Raw genomic sequence first — 17,525 nt, 5'->3', positions numbered from 1 at the left:
GGGGTAAGGTTACGGTCAGGGTTAGGTTTGCGTTAGGGTTAGGTTTAGGGTTAGGGTTAGGGATAGGGTTCAGGTTAAAGTTCGTGTTCTGGTTCGGGTTCGGGTTTGGGTTCGGTTTCGAGTTAGGGTTAGGGTTAGTGTTAGGGTTAGGTTTTGCGTTAGGGTTAGTGTTAGTGTTAGGGTTAAGTTTTGCGTTAGGGTTAGTTTTAGTGTTAGGTTTATGGTTAGGATTAGGGTTAGTTTTGCTTTAGGGTTAGTGTTAGGGTTAGGGTTAGGGTTAGGGTCAGGGTTAGGTTTACGTTAGGGTTACGGTTAGGGTTATGGTTAGGTTTAGGGATACGTTTGCGTTAGGGTTAGAGTTAGGCTTAGGTTAATGTTTTGGTAGGGTTAGTGTTAGTTTAGGGTTATGTGAGGTTTTAGGGTTAGGTTTAGGGCTAGGTTTAGGGTAGGGTTAGGGTTAAGGTAGGGGTTAGGGTTAGGTTAGGGTTATGGTTAGGGTTAGGTTTCGGGTTAGGGTTAGTGTTTGTGTTAGGGTTAGGTTTAGGTTAGCTTTAGGGTTATGGTTAGTGTTAGAGTTAGTTTTGCGTTAGGGTTAGGGTTAGGGTTAGGGTTAGGATTAGATTTGCTTTATGGTTAGGGTTAGGGTTACGGTTAGGTATAGGTTTACGTTTGCGTTAGGGTTAGAGTTAGGGTTAGGGTTAGATTTAGGGTTAGGTTTCCGTTAGGGTTAGGGTTACGGTAGGGTTATGGATAGGGTTAGCGTTAGGGTTAGGGTTAGGTTTGCGTTAGGGTTAGGGTTAGGGTTAGGTTTAGGGTTAGGGTTACGGTTAGAGTTAGGCAAGGTAGGGTTAGGGTAGGGTTAGTGTTTGGTTAGGGTTATGATAGTTTTAGGCTAAGGGTTAGGGTTAGGTTAGGGTTAGGGTTAGGGTAGGGTTAGGGTTAGGGTTAGGTTTAGTTTAAGGTTAGGGTTAGGGTTAGGGTTAAGGTTACGATTAGGTTTAGTGTTAGTGTTAGGGTTAGGTTTGCGTTACGGTTAGGTTTAGGGTTAGGGTTAGGGATAGTTTTGCGTTTGGGTTAGGGTTAGGTTTAGGGATATATTAGGGTTAGGGTTTAGGGTTAAGTTTAGGTTTAGGGGAGGGTTTAGGGTGAAGGGTTAGGTTTAGTGTTAGGGTTAGGGTTAGGGTTAGGTTTTCATTAGGTTTAGGGTTAGGGTTAGGTTTAGGGATAGGGTTAGGGTTAGGGTTAGTTTTGCGTTAGGGTTTTGGTTAGTGTTATGGTTAGTATTAGAGTTTATGGTTAGGGTTACGGTTAGGTTATCTTTAGGGTTAGGGTTAGGATTAGTGTTTGGATTTAGGGTTAGGTTTGTGTTATTTTTAGGGTTTAGGTTTAGGTTTATGTTTCCGGTAGGGTTAGGGTTAGGCATAGGGTTAGGGTAAGGGTTAAGTTTACTTTAGGGTTAGGGTTAAGGTTAGTTTTAAGGTTAGGGTTATGTTTAGGGTTTGGGTTAGGGTTCGGTTTGCGTTAGGGTTAGCGTTGAATTAGGGTTAGTGTTAGGTTTAGGTTTGCATTAGGGTAAAGGTGAGGGTTAGGGCTAGGGTTAGGTTTGCGTTAGGTTTAAGGTTAGGGTTAGGGTTAGTTTTAGGATTAGGGTTAGCGTTAGGGTTAGGTTTAGGGTTAGGGTAGGGTTAGGGTTAGAGTTAGGTTTGAGTTAGGGTTATTGTTAGTTTTAGGGTTAGAGTTAGGGTTAGGGTTAGGGTTAGGGTTAGGGTTTAGGGTTTAGTTTAGGTTTAGGGTTAGGTTTAGGTTTAGGTTTAGGGTTAGGATTGGGTTAGGGTTAGGTTAGCTTTAGGGTTAGGTTAGGTTTAGGGTTAGGATTTAGGGTTAAATTAGGTTTAGGGTTAGGTTTAGTGTTAGTGTTAGGGTTAGGGTTAGGTTTATGGTTAGGGATTGGCTTAGTTTTAGCGATAGGGTTTTATGGTTAGTGTTAGTAGTAGGGTTACGTTTGCGTTAAAGTTAGTTTTAGGTTTGATTAGGTTTAGGGTTAGTATTAGGGTTAGGGTTAGTGTTAGGGTTAGGTTTGATTTACGGTTAAGGTTAGGGTTAGGATTAGGGTTAGGTTTGCGTTAGGGTTAGGGTTAAGATTAGGATTAGGATTAGGGTTAGGTTTGCGTTAGGGTTAGGGTTAGGGTTAGGTTTAGGGTTAGGGTTAGGGTTAGTGTTAGGGTTAGTTTTGTGTTAGTGTTATGGTTCGTGTTAGGGTTAGTGTTAGGGTTTAGGGTTACGGTTAGCGTTAGATTACCGTTAGGGTTAGCGTTAGGATTGGTTTAGGGTTAATTTTAGGTTAGAGTTAGGGTTAGGGTTAGGGTTAGGGTTAGGTTTGCGTTAGTGTTAGGGTTAGGGTTAGGTCTAGGGATAGGGTTAGAGTTAGGGATAGGTTTGAGTTAGGGTTATTGTTAGGGTTATGTTTAGAGTTAGGGTTAGGGTTAGGGTTAGGTTTGGGTTAGGGTTAGGTTAGCGTTAGGGTTAGGGTTAGGGTTAGGGTTAGAGTTAGGTTTGAGTTAGGGTTATTGTTAGGGTTATGTTTAGAGTTAGTGTTAGGGTTAGGGTTAGGGTTAGGGTTTATGGTTAAGTTTAGGTTTAGGGTTAGGGTTAGGTTTAGGTTTAGGGTTAGGATTGGGTTAGGGTTAGGTTACCTTTAGGGTTAGGGTTAGGGTTAGGGTTAGGATTTAGGGTTAAATTTAGGTTTAGGGTTAGGTTTAGTGTTAGAGTTAGTGTTAGAGTTAGGGTTAGGTTTAGGGTTAGGTTGAGGGTTAGGTTTTCGTTAGGGTTATGGTTAGGGTTAGTGTTAGGGTTAGGGTTAGGGTTAGGTTTAGGGTTAGGGTTAGGGTTAGAGTTAGGGTTAGGTTTAGGGTTAGGGATTGGCTTAGTTTTAGCTTTAGGGTTTTATGGATAGGGTTAGTATTAGGGTTAAGTTTGCGTTAAGTTTAGTGTTAGGTTTCGATTAGGTTTAGGGTGAGGATTAGAGTTAGGGTTAGGTTTGATTTACGGTTAAGGTTAGGGTTAGGGTTAGGGTTAGGTTTCCGTTAGGGTTAGGGTTAGGGTTAGGTTTAGGATTAGGGTTAGGTTTGCGTTAGGGTTAGGGTTAGGGTTAGGGTTAGGGTTAGGGTTAGTGTTAGTGTTAAGTTTAGGTTTAGCGTTAGGTTTATGGTTAGGGTTAGGTTTAGCGTTATGGTTAGGGTTAGGTTTAGGGTTAGGGTTAGGGTTAGGGTTAGTGTTATGGTTAGTTTAAGGGTTAGGGTTAGGGTTAGCGTCAGGGTTAGGGTTAGGTTTAGGGTTTGGGTTCGGGTTAGGTTTAGGTTAGCGTTAGACTTAGGGTTAGTGTTAAGGTTAGGTTTAGGGTTATTATTTAGGGTTAAGCTTAGGTTTAGTGTTAGGGTTAGGGTTAGGGTTAGGCTTAGGTTTGGGTTAGGGTTAGGTTAGCGTTAGGTTTAGGGTTAGGGTTAGGGTTAGGGTTAGGGTTTAGGGTTAATTTTAGGTTTAGGGTTAGGGTTATGGTTAGGTTTAGGTTTAGGTTTGGTTTAGGGTTAGGTTAGCGTTAGGGTTAGGGTTAGGGTTAGGGTTAGGTTTAGGGTTTAGTGTTAGTGTTAGGGTTAGTGTTAGGGTTAGGGTTAAGGTTCGGGTTCGTGTTCGGGTTCGGGTTTGGGTTTGGGTTCGGGTTAGGGTTAGGGTTAGGGTTAAATTTAGGATTAGTGTTGGCGTTAGGGTTAGGGTTAGTATTGTGTTAGGGTTAGGGTTAGGTTTGCGTTAGGTTTATGGTTAGTGTTAGGTTTAGTATTAGGGTTTATGGTTAGGGTTAGGGTTAGGTTTGCCTTAGGGTTAGGTTGTAGGTTTAGGGTTAGGTTTAGGGTTAGGTTTAGGGTTAGAATTAGGATTCGGTTAGGTTTAGTGTAGTGTTAGGGTTAGGTTAGGGCTAGGTTTAGGGTTTAGGATTTGGTTTAGGGTAAGGGTTAGATTTAGGTTAGGGTAGGGTTAGGGTTAGGGTTAGGGTTAGGGTTAGTGTTATGGTTAGGGTTAGGTTTAGGTTAGGGTTAGGTTTAGGGTTAGGGTTAGGATTAGGGTAAGGTTAGCGTTAGGGTTAGGGTTAGGGTTAAGTTTAGGTTTACCTTTAGGTTTAGTGTTTTTGGGTTAGGGTTAGTGATAGGATTAGGTTTGCGTTAGGTATGGTGTTAAGTTTAGGTTTAGGGTTAGGGTTAGGTTTAGTGTTAGGTTTGCGTTAGGGTTAGGGTTAGGGTTAGTGTTAGGTTTGCGTTAAGGTTAGGGTTAGGGTTAGTGTTAGGTTTAGGGTTAGGTTTGCGTTAGGGTTAGGGTTAGTGTTAGGGTTAGGGTTAGGGTTACGGTTAGGTTTGCGTAAGGGTTAGGGTTAGGGTTATGTTTACGATTAGGGTTAGTGTTAGAGTTAGGTTAGGTTAGGGTTAGGGTAGGGTTAGTGTTAGGTTAGGCTTCAGTTTAGGGTTTAGGTTTATGGTTAGCGTTAGGGTTAGGTTAGATTTAGGGGTATGGTTAGTGTTAGCGTTACGGTTAGGGTTAGGGTTAGGGTTAGTTTAGGGTTAGGGTAAGGGTTAGGGTTAGGGTTAGGGTTAGGATTAGGTTTAGTGTTAGTGTTAGGGTTACGTTTGCGTTACGATTAGGGTTAGGGTTTGGGTTAGGTTAGCGTTAGTATTAGGGTTTAGGGTTAAGTTTAGGTTTAGGTTTAGGATTAGTATTTTTGTGTTAGGGTTAGGGTTGTGTTAGGGTTAGGTTTAGGGTTAGGGTTAGGATTAGGTTTAGGGTTAGGGTGAGGGTTAATTTTAGGTTTAGGGTTAGGTTTAGGGTTAGGGTTAGGTTTAGGGTTAGGTTTAGAGTTAGTGTTAAGGTTAGTTTTAGGGTTGAGGTTAGGGTTAGTGTTAGGGTTAGGGTTAGGGTTAGGGTTTGGATTCGGGTTAGATATAGGTTAGCGTTAGATTTAGGTTTAGTGTTAAGGTTAGGTTTAGGGTTAGGATTTAGGGTTAAGTTAAGGATTAGGGTTAGGGTTAGGGTTAGGGTTAGGTTTGGGTTAGAGTTAGGTTAGCGTTAGGGTTAGGGTTAGGGTTAGGGCTAGGGTTGGGGTTTAGGGTTAAATTTAGGTTTAGGGTTAGGTTTAGTGTTAGGGTTAGGGTTAGTGTTAGAGTTAGGGTTAGGGTTCGGCTTCTGGTTCGGGTTCGGGTTCGGTTTCGGGTTCGGGTTCGGGTTCGGTTTCTGGTTAGGGTTAGGTTAGGGTTAGGGTTAGGGTTAGGGTTTGGGTTAGGGTTAGGTTTAGGTGAGCGTTAAGTTTAGGGTTACGGTTAGGGTTAGGTGTGCATTAGGGTTAGGGTTATCGTTAGGGTTAGGGTTAGGTGTGCGTTATGGTTAGTGTTAGGGTTAGGTTTAGGGTTAGGGTTAGGGTTAGGGTTAGGGTTAGGTTACATTTAGGGTTAGGGTTACGGTTAGGTTTAGGTTTAGGGTTAGGGTTAGGGTTAGGGTTAGGTTTGCGTTACGGTTAGATTTAGGGTTAGGGTTAGCGTTAGGGTTTGGGTTATGGTTAGGTTTTGGTTAGAGTTGGGTTAGGGTTAGGGTTAGTTTTAGGGTTAGGTTTTGTTTTGCGTTAGGGTTAAGGTTAGGGTTAGGGCTAGGGTTAGGTTTGCATTAGGGTTAGGGTTAGCGTTAGGGTTAGGGTTAGGGTTAGGTTTGCGTTAGGTTTAGGGTTAGAGTTAAGTTTAGGGTTAGGGTTAGGGTTAGGGATAGGTTTGCTTTAGGGATAGGTTTAGGGTTAAGGTTAGGGTTAGGGTTAGGTTTGCGTTATGGTTAAGGTTAGGGTTAGGGTTAGGGTTAGGGTTAGGTTAGCGTTAGAGTTAGGGTTAGGGTTAGTGTAAGGGTTTAGGGTTAAGTTTAGGTTTAGGGTTAGGGTTAGGGTTAGGTTTAGGTTTCTGGTTGGTTTAGGGTTAGGTTAGCGTTAGCGTTATGGTTAGTGTTAGGGTTAGGGTTAGGGTTAGTGTTAGGGTTAGGGTTAGGGGTAGGGTTAGGGTTTAGGGTTAAATTTAGGTTTAGGGTTAGGTTTAGTGTTAGGGTTAGGGTTAGTGTTAGAGTTAGGGTTAGGTTTCGGCTTCTGGTTCGGGTTCGGGTTCGGTTTCGGGTTCGGGTTCGGGTTCGGTTTCGGGTTAGGGTTAGGTTAGGGTTAGGGTTAGGGTTAGGGTTTCGGTTAGGGTTAGGTTTAGGTGAGAGTTAGGTTTAGGTTACGGTTAGGGTTAGGTGTGCATTAGGGTTAGGGTTATCGTTAGGTTTAGGGTTAGGTGTGCGTTATGGTTAGTGTTAGGGTTAGGTTTAGGGTTAGGGTTAGGTTTGATTTAGGGTTAGGGTTACGGTTAGGTTTAGGTTTAGGGTTAGGGTTAGTTTTGCGTTAGGGTTAAGGTTAGGGTTTGGGCTAGGGTTAGGTTTGCATTAGGGTTAGAGTTAGCGTTAGGGTTAGGGTTAGGGTTAGGTTTGCGTTAGGTTTAGGGTTAGGGTTAGGGTTAGAATTAGGAATCGGTTAGGTTTAGTGTAGTGTTAGTGATAGGTTAGGGCTAGGTTTAGGCTTTAGGATTTGGTTTAGGGTTAGGGTTAGATTTAGGTTAGGGTAGGGTTAGGGTTAGGGTTAGGGTTAGTGTTATGGTTAGAGTTAGGTTTAGGTTAGGGTTAGGTTTAGGGTTAGGGTTAGGATTAGGGTAAGGTTAGCGTTAGGGTTAGCGTTTAGGGTTAAGTTTAGGTTTACCTTTAGGTTTAGTGTTTTTGGGTTAGGGTTAGTGTTAGGATATGGTTTGCTTTAGGTATGGTGTTAAGTTTAGGTTTAGGGTTAGGGTTAGGTTTAGGTTTCGGGTTGGTTTAGGGTTAGGTTAGCGTTAGGGTTAGGGTTAGTGTTAGGGTTAGGGTTAGGGTTAGTGTTAGGGTTAGGGTTAGGGTTCGGGTTCGTGTTCGGTTTCGGGTTTGGGTTAGTGTTAGGGTTAGGGTTAGGGGTAGGGTTAGGGTTTAGGGTTAAATTTAGGTTTAGGGTTAGGTTTAGTGTTAGGTTTAGGGTTAGTGTTAGAGTTAGGGTTAGGTTTCGGCTTCTGGTTCGGGTTCGGGTTCGGTTTCGGGTTCAGGTTCGGGTTCCGTTTCGGGTTAGGGTTAGGTTAGGGTTAGGGTTAGGGTTAGGGTTTCGGTTAGGGTTAGGTTTAGGTGAGAGTTAGTTTTAGGTTACGGTTAGGGTTAGGTGTGCATTAGGGTTATGGTTATCGTTAGGGTTAGGGTTAAGTGTGCGTTATGGTTAGTGTTAGGGTTAGGTTTAGTGTTAGGGTTAGGGTTAGGGTTAGGTTTGATTTAGGGTTAGGGTTACGGTTAGGTTTAGGTTTAGGGTTAGGGTTAGGGTTAGGGTTAGGTTTGCGTTAGGGTTAGATTTAGGGTAAGGTTAGGGTTAGGGTTAGATTTAGGGTTTGGTTTAGGTTAGTTTTGCCTTAGGGTTAGCGTTAGGGTTTGGGTTCTGGTTAGGTTTTGGTTAGAGTTGGGTTAGGGTTAGGGTTAGTTTTAGGTTTGCGTTAGGGTTAGGGTTAGGGTTAGGGCTAGGGTTAGGTTTGCATTAGGGTTAGGTTTAGGGTTAGCGTTAGGGTTAGGTTTGCGTTAGGTTTAGGGTTAGGCTTAGTGTTAGGATTAGGGTTAGGTTTGCGTTAGGGTTAGGGTTACGGTTAGGTTTAGGGTTAGCGTTAGGGTTATGGTTAGGGTTAGTTTTGCGTTAGGGTTATGGTTAGGGTTAGGGTTAGGGTTAGTGTTAGTGTTAAGTTTAGGTTTAGGGTTAGGTTTATGGTTAGGGTTAGGGTTAGGGTTAGGGTTATGGTTAGTGTTAGGTATAGGGTTAGGGTTAGGGTTAGTGTTATGTTTAGTTTTAGGGTTAGGGTTAGGGTTAGCGTTAGGGTTAGGGTTAGGTTTGGGGTTTGAGTTCGTGTTAGGTTTATGTTAGCGTTAGACTTAAGGTTAGTGTTTATTTTAGGTTTAGGTTAGAGTTTAGGGTTAGGCTTAGGTTTAGTGTTAGGTTTAGCGTTAGGGTTAGGGTTTGGTTTGGGTTAGGGTTAGGTTAGCGTTAGGGTTAGGGTTAAGGTTAGGGTTCGGGTTCTGGTTCGGGTTTGGATTCGGTTTCGGGTTCGGGTTCGGGTTCGGTTTCAGGTTAGGGTTAGGGTTCGCGTTAAGGTTTGGGTTAGGGTTAGGTATAGGTTAGAGTTAGGGTTAGGTTTAGGGTTAGGTTTAGTTTTGCGTTAGGGTTAAGGTTAGGGTTCGGGCTAGGGTTAGGTTTGCATTAGGGTTAGAGTTAGCGTTAGGGTTAGGGTTAGGGTTAGGTTTGCGTTAGGTTTAGGGTTAGAGTTAAGTTTAGGGTTAGGGTTAGGGTTAGGGTTAGGTTTGCTTTAGGGTTAGGTTTAGGGTTAAGGTTAGGGTTAGGGTTAGGTTTGCATTAGGGTTAGGGTTAGGGTTAGTCTTAGGGTTAGGGTTAGGTTTGCTTTAGGGTTAGGGTTAGTGTTAGGGTTAGGTTAGCGTTAGAGTTAGGGTTAGGTTTAGGGTTGGGGTTATGGTTAGGGTTAGGGTTTATGGTTAAGTGTAGGTTTAGGGTTAGGGTTAGGGTTGGTTTAGGGTTAGGTTAGCGTTAGGGTTAGGGTTAGTGTTAGGGTTTATGGTTAATTTTAGGTTTAGGGTTAGGTTTAGTGTTAGGGTTAGGGTTAGTGTTAGGGTTAGGTTTAGGGTTCGGGTTAGGGTTAGGGTTAGGTTTAGGATTAGGGTTGGCGTTAGGGTTAGGGTTAGGTTTGCGTTAGGGTTGGGGTTAGGGTTAGGGTTAGGTTTAGGGTTAGGTTTAGGGTTAGAATTTGGCTTAGATTAGGTTTCGTGTAGGGTTCGTGTTAGGTTAGGGTTAGGTTTAGGGTTTAGGATTAAGGTTAGGGTTAGGGCTAGGTTTACGGTTAGGGTTAGGATAAGGGTTAGGTTTGCTTTAGGGTTAGGGTTAGGGTTAGGGTTAGGTTTAGGGATATGTTTGCGTTAGGGTTAGGGTTATGGTTAGGGTTAGGATTAGGGTTGGGTTAGGGTTAGGTTAGCGTTAGGGTTAGGGTTAGGGTTAGGGTTAGGGTTCATGTTCGGGTTCGGGTTCTGGTTCTGGTTCGGGTTCGGTTTCGGTTTCAGTTAGGGTTAGGATTAATGTTATGGTTAGGGTTTGCGTTATGGTTATGGTTAGGGTTAGGGCTAGGTTTAAAGGTTTGCATTAGGGTTATAGTTAGGTTTAGGGTTAGGGTTATGTTTTCGTTAGGGTTATTGTTAGGGTTAGGGTTAGGGTTAGGGTCAGGGTTAGCTTTGCGTAAGGGTTACGGTTAGGGTTAGGGTTAGGTTTAGGGATGCGTTTGCGTTAGGATTAGGGTGAGGGTTAGGGTTAGGTTTAGGGTTAGGTTTGCGTTACGGTTAGGGTTAGGGTTAGGTTTAGTGTTACGGTTAGGGTTAGAGTTAGGCTTAGGTTAATCTTAGGTTAGTGTTAGTGTTAGGTTAGGGTTAGGTTAGGATTTAGGGTTAGGGTTAGGGTTAGGGTTAGTGTAGGGTTAGGGTAGAGTTAGGGTTAGGGTTAGGTTAGGGTTATGGTTAGGGTTAGGTTTCGGGTTAGGGTTAGGGTTTGGGTTAGGTTTAGGTTTAGGTAGCTTTAGGGTTAGGGTTAGGGTTAGGGTTAGTTTTAGGATTAAGTTTGCGTTATGGTTAGGGTTAGGGATAGTGTTAGGTTTGCGTTAGGGTTAGGGTTAGGGTTAGGGTTAGGGTTAGGGTTAGGGTTAGGTTTGCATTAGGGTTATGGTTAGGGTTAGGACTAGGGTTAGGTTTGCATTAGGGTTAGGGTTAACGTTAGGGTTAGGGATAGGGTTATGTTTCCGTTAGGGTTAGGGTTAGCGTTAGGTTTAGGGTTAGGGTTAGGGTTAGGTTTGCGTTATGGTTAGGGTTAGCGTTAGGGTTAGGGTTAGGGTTTGGGTTATGGTTATGGTTAGGTTTGCGTTAGGGTTAGGGTTAGGGTTAGGGTTAGGTTAGCCTTAGAGTTAGGGTAAGGGTTAGTGTTAGGGTTAGGGTTAGGGTTTATGTTAGGTTTAGGTTTAGGGTTAGGTTTAGTGTTTTTGGGTTAGTGTTAGGGATAGGGTTAGGGTTAATTTAGGTTTAGGGTTAGGTTTAGTGTTAGGGTTAGGGTTAGGTTTAGGGTTAGGTTTTGGGTTCGTGTTCGGGTTCAGGTTCGAATTCGAGTTCGTGTTCGGTTTCGGTTTAGGGTTAAGGTTAGGGTTAGTGTTTGCGTTACGGTTAGCGTTAGGGTGTTATGGATAGGGTTAGTATTAGGGTTACATTTGCGTTAAGGTTAGTGTTAGGGTTAGGATTAGGTTTAGGTTTAGGATTAGGGTTATGGTTTGTGTTAGGGTTAGGTTTGCTTTACCATTAGGGTTAGGGTTAGGGTTAGGGTTAGGTTTGCGTCAGGGTTAGCGTTAGGGTTAGTGTTAGGATTAGGGTTAGGTTTGCATTAGGGTTAGGTTTAGGGTTAGGTTTAGGGTTAGGTTTAGGGTTACGGTTAGGGTTAGGGTTAGTTTTGCGTTAGGGTTATGGTTAGGTTAGGGTTAGTGTTAGGGTATAGGGTTAGGGGTAGTGTTTGGTTAGCGTTAGGGTTAGCGTTAGGTTTTGGGTTGGGTTTAGGTTTAGGTTAGAGTTAGCGTTAAGGTTAGGGTCAGAGTTACGTTTGAGTTAGGGTTATGGTTAGGGTTAGGTCTAGGGTTAGGTTTGCATTAAGGTTAAGGTTAGGGTTAGAGTTAGGGTTAGGGTTAGGGTTAGGATTAGGGTTAGGGTTACGTTTAGGGTTACGTTTGCGTTAGGGTTAGGGTTAGGGTTCGGATTAGGGTTAGGGTTAGGTTTGCGTTCGGGTAGGGTTAGGGTTATGTTAGCGTTAAGGTGAGGGTTAGGGTTAGGGTTTAGGCTTAAGTTTAGGTTTAGGGTTTGCGTAAGGTTAGGGTTAGGGTTAGGGTTAGGATTAGGGTTAGGGTTTGGGGTTAAATTTAGGTTTAGGGTTAGGTTCAGTGTTAAGTTTAGGGTTAGGTTTTGCGTTAGGGTTATGGTTAGGGTTAGGGTTAGGGTCAGGTTTAGGTTTGCGTTAGGGTTACGGTTAGGGTTAGGTTTAATTTTAGGGATACGTTTGCGTTAGGGTTAGGGTTTGGGTTATGGTTAGGGTTAGGTTTACATTACGGTTAGCGTTAGGGTTAGGTTTAGTGTTACGGTTAGGGTTAGAGTTAGGCTTCGGTTAATGATAGGTTAGGGTTAGTGTTAGGTTAGGGTTAGGTTAGGGTTTAGGGTTAGGGTTAGTGTTAGGGTTAGGGTAGGGTTAGGGTAGTGTTAGGGTTTGGGTTAGGTTAGGGTTATGGTTAGGTTTAGGTTTCGGTTTAGGGTTAGGGTTTGGGTTAGATTTAGGTTTAGGTTAGCTTTAGGGTTAGGGTTAGGGTTTGGGTTAGGTTTGTGTTAGGGTTAGGGTTAGGGTTAGGTTTGCATTAGGGTTAGGGTTAGTGTTAGGGTTAGGGTCAGGGTTAGGGTTTGGTTTGCGTTAGGGTTAGGGTTACGTTTAGTGTTAGGGTTAGGGTTAGGTTTAGGGTTAGAATTAGGGTAAGAGTTAGGCTTAGGTTAGGGTTAGGGTAGGGTTAGTGTTAGGTTAGGGTTAGGATAGGGTTTAGGGTTAGTCTTAGGGTTAAGGTTAGGTTAGGGTTAGGGTTAGGGTTATGATTATGGTTAGGGTTATGGTTAGAGTTAGGCTTAGGTTTGGGTTAGGGTAGGGTTAGTGTTAGGTTAGGGTTAAGGTTAGGGTTAGGGTTAGGGTTAGGGTTAGGGTTTGGGTAAGGGTTATGGTATGGGTTAGGTTAGCGTTAGCTTTAGCGTTTAGAGTTAAGTTTAGGTTCAGTTTTAGGTTTAGTATTTTTGGGTTAGGGTTAGCGTTAGGGTTAAGTTTAGGGTTAGGGTAAGTGTAGGTTTATGTTAGGTTTAGTGTTAGGGATAGATATAGGGTTAAGGTTAGCGTTAGGGTTATGTTTAGTTTTAAGTTTAGGGTTAGGGTTAGGGTTAGGGTTAGGTTTAGGGTTAGGGTTTAGGGATAAGTTTATATTTAGGGTTAGGGTTAGGGTTAGGGTTAGGGTTAGGTTAGGGTTAGTGTTTAGGGTTAAGTTTAGGTTTATTGTTAGGTTTAGTGTTAGGGTTAGGGTTAGAGTTAAGGTTAGGTTTCGGGTTCTGGTTCTGGTTCGGGTTCTGGTTCGGGTTCTGGTTCGGGTCGGTTTCGGGTTAGGTTTAGGGTTAGGGTTAGGGTTAGGGTTAGTTTTGCGTTAGGGTTATGGTTAGGTTAGGGTTAGTGTTAGGGTATAGGGTTAGGGTTAGGGTTTGGTTAGCGTTAGGGTTAGCGTTAGGTTTTGGGTTGGGTTTAGGTTTAGGTTAGAGTTAGCGTTAAGGTTAGGGTTAGAGTTACGTTTGAGTTAGGGTTATGGTTAGGGTTAGGTCTAGGGTTAGGTTTGCATTAAGGTTAGGGTTAGGGTTAGAGTTAGGGTTAGGGTTAGGGTTAGGATTAGGGTTAGGGTTACGGTTAGGGTTACGTTTGCGTTAGGGTTAGGGTTAGGGTTAGGATTAGGGTTAGGGTTAGGTTTGCGTTCGGGTTAGGGTTAGGGTTATGTTAGCGTTAAGGTGAGGGTTAGGTTTAGGGTTTAGGCTTAAGTTTAGGTTTACGGTTTGCGTAAGGTTAGGGTTAGGGTTAGGGTTAGGGTTAGGATTAGGGTTAGGGTTTGGGGTTAAATTTAGGTTTAGGGTTAGGTTTAGTGTTAAGTTTAGGGTTAGGTTTTGCGTTAGGGTTAGGGTTAGGATTAGGGCTATGTTTAAAGGTTTGCATTAGGGTTAGGGTTATGGTTAGGGTTAGGGTTAGGGTCAGGTTTAGGTTTGCGTTAGGGTTACGGTTAGGGTTAGGTTTAATTTTAGGGATACGTTTGCGTTAGGGTTAGGGTTTGGGTTATGGTTAGGGTTAGGTTTACTTTACGGTTAGCGTTAGGGTTAGGTTTAGTGTTAAGGTTAGGGTTAGAGTTAGGCTTAGGTTAATGATAGGTTAGGGTTAGTGTTAGGTTAGCGTTAGGTTAGGGTTTAGGGTTAGGGTTAGTGTTAGTGTTAGGGTAGGGTTAGGGTTAGGGTTTGGGTAAGGGTTATGGTATGGGTTAGGTTAGCGTTAGCTTTAGCGTTTAGGGTTAAGTTTAGGTTCAGTTTTAGGTTTAGTATTTTTGGGTTAGGGTTAGCGTTAGGGTTAAGTTTAGGGTTAGGGTAAGTATAGGTTTATGTTAGGTTTAGTGTTAGGGTTAGGTTTAGGGTGATGGTTAGCGTTAGGGTTATGTTTAGTTTTAGGTTTAGGTTTAGGGTTAGGGTTAGGGTTAGGTTAGGGTTAGGGTTTAGGGTTAAGTTTAGGTTTATGGTTAGGTTTAGTGTTAGGGTTAGGGTTAGAGTTAAGGTTAGGTTTCGGGTTCTGGTTCTGGTTCGGGTTCTGGTTCGGGTTCTGGTTCGGGTCGGTTTCGGGTTAGGTTTAGGGTTAGGGTTAGGGTTAGGGTTAGTTTTGCGTTAGGGTTATGGTTAGGTTAGGTTTAGTGTTAGGGTATAGGGTTAGGGTTAGGGTTTGGTTAGCGTTAGGGTTAGCGTTAGGTTTTGGGTTGGGTTTAGGTTTAGGTTAGAGTTAGCGTTAAGGTTAGGGTTAGAGTTACGTTTGAGTTAGGGTTATGGTTAGGGTTAGGTCTAGGGTTAGGTGTGCATTAAGGTTAGGGTTAGGGTTAGAGTTAGGGTTAGGGTTAGGGTTAGGATTAGGGTTAGGGTTACGGTTAGGGTTACGTTTGCGTTAGGGTTAGGGTTAGGGTTAGGATTAGGGTTAGGGTTAGGTTTGCGTTTGGGTTAGGGTTAGGGTTATGTTAGCTTTAAGGTGAGGGTTAGGTTTAGTGTTTAGGCTTAAGTTTAGGTTTACGGTTTGCGTAAGGTTAGGGTTAGGGTTAGGGTTAGGATTAGGGTTACGGTTTGGGGTTAAATTTAGGTTTAGGGTTAGGTTTAGTGTTAAGTTTAGGGTTAGGTTTTGCGTTAGGGTTAGGGTTAGGATTAGGGCTATGTTTAAAGGTTTGCATTAGGGTTAGGGTTATGGTTAGGGTTAGGGTTAGGGTCAGGTTTAGGTTTGCGTTAGTGTTACGGTTAGGGTTAGGTTTAATTTTAGGGATACGTTTGCGTTAGGGTTAGGGTTTGGGTTATGGTTAGGGTTACGTTTACTTTACGGTTAGCGTTAGGGTTAGGTTTAGTGTTAAGGTTAGGGTTAGAGTTAGGCTTAGGTTAATGATAGGTTAGGGTTAGTGTTAGGTTAGGGTTAGGTTAGGGTTTAGGGTTAGGGTTAGTGTTAGGGTTAGGGTAGGGTTAGGGTAGTGTTAGGGTTAGGGTTAGGTTAGGGTTATGGTTAGGTTTAGGTTTCGGTTTAGGGTTAGGGTTTGGGTTAGATTTAGGTTTAGGTTAGCTTTAGGGTTAGGGTTAGGGTTTGGGTTAGGTTTGCGTTAGGGTTAGGGTTAGGGTTAGGTTTGCATTAGGGTTAGGGTTAGTGTTAGGGTTAGGGTCAGGGTTAGGGTTTTGTTTGCGTTAGGGTTAGGGTTACAGTTAATGTTAGGGTTAGGGTTAGGGTTAGGGTTAGAATTAGGGTAAGAGTTAGGCTTAGGTTAGGGTTAGGGTAGGGTTAGTGTTAGGTTAGGGTTAGGATAGGGTTTAGGGTTAGTCTTAGGGTTAAGGTTAGGTTAGGGTTAGGGTTAGGGTTATGATTATGGTTAGGGTTATGGTTAGAGTTAGGCTTAGGTTTGGGTTAGGGTAGGGTTAGTGTTAGGTTAGGGTTAGGGTTAGGGTTAGGGTTAGGATTAGGGTTTGGGTAAGGGTTATGGTATGGGTTAGGTTAGCGTTAGCTTTAGCGTTTAGGGTTAAGTTTATGTTCAGTTTTAGGTTTAGTATTTTTGGGTTAGGGTTATCGTTAGGGTTAAGTTTAGGGTTAGGGTAAGTGTAGGTTTATGTTAGGTTTAGTGTTAGGGTTAGGTTTAGGGTGATGGTTAGCGTTAGGGTTATGTTTAGTTTTAGGTTTAGGGTTAGGGTTAGGGTTAGGGTTAGGTTTAGGGTTAGGGTTTAGGGATAAGTTTATGTTTAGGGTTAGGGTTAGGGTTAGGGTTAGGGTTAGGTTAGGGTTAGGGTTTAGGGTTAAGTTTAGGTTTATGGTTAGGTTGAGTGTTAGGCTTAGGGTTAGAGTTAAGGTTAGGTTTCGGGTTCTGGTTCTGGTTCTGGTTCTGGTTCGGGTTCTGGTTCGGGTCGGTTTCGGGTTAGGTTTAGGGTTAGGGTTAGGGTTAGTTTTGCGTTAGGGTTATGGTTAGGGTTAGAGTTATTGTTAGGGTTTAGGGTTAGGGTCAGGGTTAGGTTACCGTTAGGGTTAGCGTTATGGTTTGGGTTAGGTTTAGGTTTAGGTTAGAGTTAGGGTTAGGGTTAGGGCTAGGGTTCGGTTTGCATTAGGATTAGGGTTAGGGTTAGGGTTAGATTTAGGGTTAGGGTTAGTTTAGGGTAAGAGTTAGGATTAGGGATAGGGTTAGGTTTAGGATTAGGGTTAGCGTTAGGGTTAGGGTTAGGTTTGCGTTAGGGTTCGGGTTAGGGTTAGGGTTAGGGTTACTTTTGAGTTAGGTTTAGGGTTAGGTTTGAGTTAGGGTTAGGGTTAGGGTTAGTGTTAGGTTTAGAATTAGGTTTGCGTTAGGGTTAGGGTTAGGGTTAGTGTTAGGTTTGCGTTAAAGTTAGGGTTAGGTTTAGGGTTAGGGCTAGGGTTAGGTTTGCATTAGGGTTAGGGTTAACGTTAGGGTTATGGATAGGGTTAGGTTTGCGTTAGGGTTAGGGTTAGGGTTAGGGTTACGGTAAGGGTTAGGGTTAGGTTTGTGTTAAGGTTTGGGTTAGGGTTAGGGTTAGGTTTAGGGATATCTTTGCGTTTGGGTTAGGGTTAGGGTTAGGGTTAGGGTTCGGTTAGGGTTAGTTTAGGGTTAGGGTAGGGTTAGGGTTAGGATTAGGGTTAGGATTAGGGTTAGGGTTTAGGGTTAAGTTTAGGTATATGGTTAGGTTTAGTGTTAGGGTTAGGGTTAGGTTTAGGGTTAGGGTTAGGCTTAGGTTTCATGTTGGGGTTCGGGTTCTGGTTCTGGTTCGGGTTCGGGTTCGGTTTCGAGTTTGGTTTAGAGTTAATGTTAGAGTTAGGATTTGCGTTAGGGTTAGGATTGGGGTTTGGGCTAGGTTTAAAGGTTTTCATTAGGATTAGAGTTAGGTTTAGTGTTAGGGTTATGTTTGCGTTAGGGTTAGGTTCAAGGTTAGGGTTAGGGTTAGTGTTAGGGTCAGGGTTAGGTTTGCGTTAGGGTTACGGTTAGGGTTAGGGTTAGGTTTAGGGATGCGTTTGCGTTAGGCTTAGGGTTAGGGTTAGGGTTAGGGTTAGTGTTAGGTTTGCGTTAGGGTTAGGGTTAGGGTTAGGTTTAGTGTTACGGTTAGGGTTAGAGTTAGGCTTAGGTTAATCTTAGGTTAGGGTTAGTGTTAGGTTAGGGTTAGGTTAGGATTTAGGGTTAGGGATAGGGTTAAGGTTAGGGTAGGGTTAGGGTAGAGTTAGGTTTAGGGTTAGGTTAGGGTTAGGGTTAGGGTTAGGGTTAGGTTTAGGATTAGGTTTGCGTTAGGGTTAGGGTTAAGGATAGTGTTAAGTTTGCGTAAGGTAGGGTTAGGGTTAGGTTTAGTGTTAGGTTTAGGGTTAGGTTTGCATTAGTGTTAGGGTTATGTTTATTGCTAGGTTTAAGTTTGCATTAGGTTCAGGGTTAACGTTAGGGTTAGGGATAGGGTTAGGTTTACGTTAGGGTTAGGGTTAGGGTTAGGTTTATGGTTATGGTTAGGGTTAGGGTTAGGTTTGCTTTATGGTTTGGGTTAGGGTTAGGGTTAGTTTTAGAGTTAATTTTGCGTTAGGGTTAGGGTTAGGGTTAGGGTTTAGGGTTAAGTTTAGGTTTAGGGTTAGGTTTAGTGTTAGGGTTAGGGTTAGGGTTAGGTTTCGGGTTCGGATTCGGGTTCGGGTTCGTGTTCGGTTTCGGTTTAGGGTTAGGGTTAGGGTTAGGGATAGGGTTAGGGTTAGGTTTGCGTTAGGGTTAGGGTTAACGTTAGGGATAGGGATAGGGTTAGGTTTGCATTAGGGTTAGGGTTAGGGTTAGTTTTAGGGTTAGGGTTAGGGTTAGGGTTAGGTTTGGGTTCGGGTTAGGGTTAGGGTTAGTGTTAGGATTAGGGTTAAGTTTGCATTAGGGTTAGGGTTAGGGTTAGGTTTAGGGTTAGGTTTAGGGTTAGTGTTAGCTTTGCGTTAGGGTTATGGTTAGGTTAGGGTTAGTGTTAGGGTTTATGGTTAGGGTTAGAGTTAC

Source organism: Rhinolophus sinicus, chromosome 16 (assembly GCF_057876585.1).
Source record: "Rhinolophus sinicus isolate RSI-liver-muscle chromosome 16, RSI-T2T, whole genome shotgun sequence".
Classification (NCBI taxonomy): Eukaryota; Metazoa; Chordata; class Mammalia; order Chiroptera; family Rhinolophidae; genus Rhinolophus; species Rhinolophus sinicus.
The sequence above is the reverse complement of the archived record's forward strand: the minus strand, read 5'-3'. Positions refer to the sequence as shown.